Below are 6,130 nucleotides of genomic sequence, written 5' to 3'. Positions count from 1 at the left end.
GAAGGATGATTATGACCTTGCAAGGAGTTTGTCTCCTTTTCAGTATGGGTTACTGTGAAGGTGACACACTGACACACAACGGGAGCCACAGAGATCCAGGGGCTGCTGATACACTGGAGATCAAACGCCCGACAAACAGCTCACCGCAGTTAAACTTTGTGTGCGCCCACCATCAGAGATCCTCAGGGTGCTTCTGCTCGCCCTCAACAACGCATTTATCTGAAAAACCCCATGAGATGCTATGAAATAAACCCAACAGATGTTAGCAGAAGATGACAAATCCTAGATACCTTTTTGTCACGTTGCAACCTATGCAATTTGCTCCATGTTTACAAACAAATTGTTACTGCAAAAGATTAAGTCCTGGCATTTAGAGAAGCTCTAGAAATTACTCACTCCCCTGGAATTCTGCATGACAAATTAAGACTATGCTTCAACTCCTAATAAATGTAGCTAGAGCAGAGTTTCATAAACATTCTTGAGATTTCTTCTGTAGCAGCTTTATTTTGGCTCCCCACTTTTCCTGCTTAAACAAATGGAAAGGTTGGCTGATATTGTCAAAATACAGCACTTCTCGTGAACCAGGAGTCATTTATTAATGTAATTTATTGAGCCTGCATTGTAAAACATAAAATCATATTTCTACAGGAAAAAAACCTCATTACCCTAAGCTAAGATTATTTTCTTTTAAAAGACAAATTATTGCAGTTGTGGATTCTGTAAGTAAGATTATGTGCTTCCAGAACTGGCCTTTCAGAGGCCAACAGGGTAAGTTTTAATGAACCGTGCAATGTTGGGTAAGAGCAGAACAGATGTTTGCACAACCATCAGGTAGACCTTTGTTTATATAAATACACTGTGGTAGATAATATCTAATACCTTTCTCATGGTTTAAAATAACCTTCTCACTAAAAATACAAACAGGCCTTTTCCCAGTTGTGAACATGCTTAAAATCTAATTAATACACAGCCGATTGCAAACCCACCAAACCACTCGCACCGGGTCGGGCCTGTCATCCAGCGTCACCTCTTTCCTGACACAGTCTTAATCTCCTCCTTTGTCGTTATATTGCAGTTTTTGCTCTAAAGGTTTCTGCACTAAAAAGTGGGAAGGTGAAGCCATAGTTCAATTCAATTTATTTTTATATTGCCTCTCATACAAAGTCTTTCGAAACGCTTTATAGCGAGAGATAAAATAATCATATAACACTCGCCGGAATTCAGCAGAGTGACTTTCATATAGTCATTCAGGGTGAAGCTATCTACCAGGAAAGGGCTGGGAAAATGAAGAACCGCAGCAAATTTAGAAACAGAGAGTATATTAATAAATACGTATTTGTTCTGCACTGTAGAGTAGCGAGATGAGGGAAGCACACCCCCATTAAGCCTCTCTCATAGAAGGAGGAGGAACCCTTACCTTAGGTAGGATAGCCTCTCCCAGCCTTGAAAATACAAAACGGAGGCACATGCAATGAAGGAAACACGGGGAGCAGAGCTGCTTGTGTTGTTAAGAGAGGCATCATCCAACGGAGTGCTCTACAACTGTTTTGGACACAGAAATGTGAGTCAGTTATGTTTTTCCCCCATTTGTAAGGTGAAATTTCCATTCAGAAAAAGAGAAGAAAAATATAGTCTGTTTTGAGAAAAGAGAGGTAGAAGTGCACTGAGTCACTGCCATTTGTCATCTGCAAACACAAAGCAGGAGTATCCCCGCAACCGAGGAGGGAAACGTTTCTGCAAAAGATAAGGATTCTCTGAAACTTATAGTAGGCAGGGAAGCAAAAAAATGGTTATGGCAACCCCATTATTGTATTTAACTTAAATAATTTATAAACATCTAGTGCCCAAAAAATCACCATACGTTGGTAAATACAATGATTTATAATGACAAGCTGGAACCAACAGGCCAAGTACACGTGATGCAATGGCATTACAGTGCAAACACCAACCCGTGGGCAAGGCTGACACAGAAATTAATGGGTGCAATGTATTTACTCGGGTAAACTTATTCTCATTGAGTCTAGAAAAAAGGCACAGAAAAACTGCCTTTCAGACAGGCTCCTAAAATAGCTCTATCCGTATCCAAACTGAACCTGCATGTCAGAACACTTATCCCAGTTTACTCCTATGCAACCTCAGACAGCACAAGAGAAGGATTTTCCAGAAAGCACCTTGATCATTAAACAAAGGCTATACACTGCTATAAATGTTATAAATTCTCTGATAGAGTCTTAAGTCGTCTCTCTAAGTGGACTTGGAAGTTTACTACATCTGTGAGGCCCATCATTTTCAGAAGCCCACACATAAGGAAGCCTGGTAAAAGAGCATTTAAGCAAATACACGGGCAAAAGTTAATAATTCTTCATACCTATCTTCTTGCCTACACTGCTCAACACAAGCCACATCTTTATAATGCACAATAAGAAAACACAATATATAGTAACTCATTTTCTGACCTTTTAATATTTCTGTCATTGATTGTCAGAACTGAGGACTGCTCTCTATCCTGAGGTGATGGATTATTTAATTAACTATTGACCTTTTCTGTATCAGATGTTGACAATGAATGCACTCCTACATAAGCTGTCTCCTTTAGATGCTGTTTAGTTCTATGCTGTTCACTGATTTGTTCTATATTTGTTTTTAATCTCAATATTTCTATCATGTTCGTTGAAAAAGAAGTCAGAGTCTCGTACTTAGTTAGGAATACTTTTATTTCCTTTATTACCTAACTGTTTGGAATTTTCTTTTGAACATCAGCTCTGTTTATTATAATTTATATGACTATTAACCTACTAAAGTCTTTAACAGATAAAACAATTTCTGTCGCTTACCTATTATGTAGGTTTTTTGGCCTGCTTTCAGGACAACTTCCTTTACACCAAGAGGAGAAAGAACAAACACAGAATAAGGAAGAGCTGATCATCTCTGCATGCGGGTCAACAGGCTTTCTAACTTGGATTTTGCATCCTGGACTAAAAATTATTAGAGTCACTTGATATCGTTATTTCCATCTGGCTCCAGCAAATGTTCCAGGCAGGAACAAGACGTTTATGCTGAGCACCTTTAAAAAGCAAGCGTTTCTCTACTCTCTAGCATGTTAGGCAATGTAAACCCTTGTTTATACATGGGCAAACTGAGGCTTAAGAATTTTTCCCCCCAAAATAAAAAGAAAGGATTCAGATCTTCATCCTGGAGCCCTGGGATCCCAGTCCTCTGTTCTCAGCAATTACATATACTGCTACAATCTTTTCATAAGTGAACAAGGTCTTTTCCTCCATAAGCTTGCTATTGGAACCAAATACTGAACAAATGATCCATGCCTCCAGGTTGTCAGCGAGATTTACATGTGACTCACACAGTGGTTTGGGTATTCCGCTGTGATTTTTCTCCAGAGCTCCGAGAGCTGATTAATCTAACATATTCCTGTTAGAAACTGTCCAGCATTTCTCCAGAAAAACAGCTTGCAGTCTCACACACCTTCACAATAAATATTATCTATGAATTTCATCCACTCACATAGAAAAAAACTTTTTTTTTTAAACCAAACACAGTACCAGATAGATTTTTTATTTTTTTTGGTTAACCAGTCACTAACATATTTTAAAGTGTTCCATTTCCCTAATTATTTTGGTAATTATAAAGCCCTACAAGCACTTCATAGGAATAGAGGAATTCCATAATGCATGCCTGCACCAGCAGAGGAATTAAAGATTAATAAATTTCCAGAAAGACTGTTTACAACAAATCATCATACTCCCCCCCTCATTTTTTTTTTCTGTGAAATTAGCAGTAGCACGTAAAGCAGTAAATATTCCTACCAGTGACTGATTCTGTAAGTGGTTTTAATCAGAAGCTTTCTTTTTGCATCAATCAGCTTTCCTCGTAACCTAAGCAAGACCCCTACATATGTCATCAATATACCCAGAGAGCGAAGTTATAAGTCTGATTTTTTGTGATGTTAATGTAATATTATGATAGATATCTATTAGCGGATAGAGCGGAGTAACAGATACACTCGAACATCTTTGACAGCGGATGCTCTTTCTTTGTCAGTGTCAATCCGCACCGGAATCACGGGGAATGAACAAATGTGACAGGAGAGGACTGCACCAATTATGGATGAAGGGATACTATCTACTCCCACTGTTTGATGTGATTTATTCGACGGTCCTTCTGCATTTATAGAACAGCAGATTGTAGCTGCTTATGAAGTGACAAATAGTGCTCAATGACATTGACTGACTTGTCTGATCAATTTAGCTCGTCTCAAAAGTAGCCATGAATTGCTGTCCCTGTTGAGTGACGGTACATACGGTCCTGATTCAACTTTACCAACACGCAGTCTCAAACGTCAAAGGAAAACTGATAAAAATGACTCCTTTTAAACAAATAATGCTACGGTCCTGTACAAGAAATGAAAAATAGTAACCTTTCCTATAGCTTTCCTTCGAAATACATCTTATTTAAAGAATGTTTTGTCTTTGAGACAGTGTCAGTGGAACATTTTTATTCTCTTATAAGTTCTTGAATATTTGTTATATTTTGCTGTAGAAGCAATGTATCCGACTGAAGGGGAAAAAAAAAAACTGCAGTTTTTCTGCAGGAAGCTACAAAGCAACTTTTCATGTTTTCTAGTAAAGTTGCCAGCTCTCATGATTTTATTGAGTCTTGAGTCTTTAGATTATTTTTTCAAAGGCGGAGCTCCCGGAATCTGGTGATGATGTAATTCAGCTTTCATGTAAAAATAAAAATAAAAATAAAAATAAAAATAAAAATAAAAATAAAAATAAAAATAAAAATGGAAAGGAAATTCCTGGCTGTGTGGTCAGAGAACAACTTGAAAACGTGATTTCAATGAGCCCAGTAGGCTCCAAACCCAAAAGAAACTGTAAATTGACTTATAAATGATGAGGGTTTTGTTCTTTGTGGGTTTCTAAAAGTCATCTTAGGACTATAGGAGTCTGACAGGACTTTTTAACGCTTGGGGTTGACAGCACAGGAATTTCTTAGAAGTCTCGCTCATTTTGATAGAGCCATTGCATTAATAACCTAATATTGAAATCTGTTGACCTTTCAGAAAGTGGCAGGCCTTCTGGTAAAAGGAGTTACTAACCGTGTAAAGGTGGCAGAAAAAGGCTGTTGGGTACTGTATAATTCCTGCTGCTGTTATTGAGCATTGACACAGCTGTTCTGATAATAATGGAATTATACGATAAGGTGTTACTAGGCATGAGTAAAGACTGCACACTACGGCCTTTAAATAAACATTGCATCAAAAACTATTGAGGAACTGTTAACAAATTGCATTTTATCTAGCACTAGATCAGTATTTTATAAAGTCATAATTTCATGCTACACCTTATAAATAATATTCAGGCTATTCCTCATATAAAGCAGGCGCATGAGTTGCCTGCAAATGGTAATTGCATGTATAAATATATACAAACTTGTGAGTGGGTCTACACCCACATATCAATATATATGGACGTACATACGTATAAATCAACGTCTGCATGTGGGGGGTGCATGTGTGCAGTTCAATATATATTACAATATTAAACTGTTATCCATGCGCAAGTATATTTATGTATATATTTCAATTTATTAGAGCTAGGCAGTCCTTTACAGACTTAATAAAGAGCACCAGCATTATAAGCCAAGAACCATTTTTCCCTTTCCCTGTATTATTCAAATTTATTAAACAATATTTCACATTTGTTTGACACAATGTCAAACTCGGGACTCCTAAAGAACTGCTGCAGCTTTGGAACTGTTATGCTTTCTTGGACTTTAATCATTTTTGGCACGGCTCCATTTCCTGTCAGAAAGTGAAACAGCTTAGGAATGTCATTTTCACGAAAGAAAACAGAGAGAATCCGAGAGGAAGTTCTCCTCCACTCCAGAGCCCCTAAGATACTCAAACACACTCGCAGGAGGGCTGGAATACATCAAACATTAGCAGAGGGAAAAGGACACACTTTTCCCACATTAAAATACATGGATAAAGTTGAACTTTTGCTAAAAATAGTTCCCATGACTAATCCTATTAAGTTTTTAAAAAATTGGGCCGTATCTCCCTTGAAGTCAAATTATTTTTTAACTTCAGAATGACATTAGAAAAAGACTC

The sequence above is a fragment of the Struthio camelus genome, chromosome 6 (genome assembly GCF_040807025.1).
Source record: "Struthio camelus isolate bStrCam1 chromosome 6, bStrCam1.hap1, whole genome shotgun sequence".
In the NCBI taxonomy this organism is placed as follows: domain Eukaryota; kingdom Metazoa; phylum Chordata; class Aves; order Struthioniformes; family Struthionidae; genus Struthio; species Struthio camelus.
The sequence above is the reverse complement of the archived record's forward strand: the minus strand, read 5'-3'. Positions refer to the sequence as shown.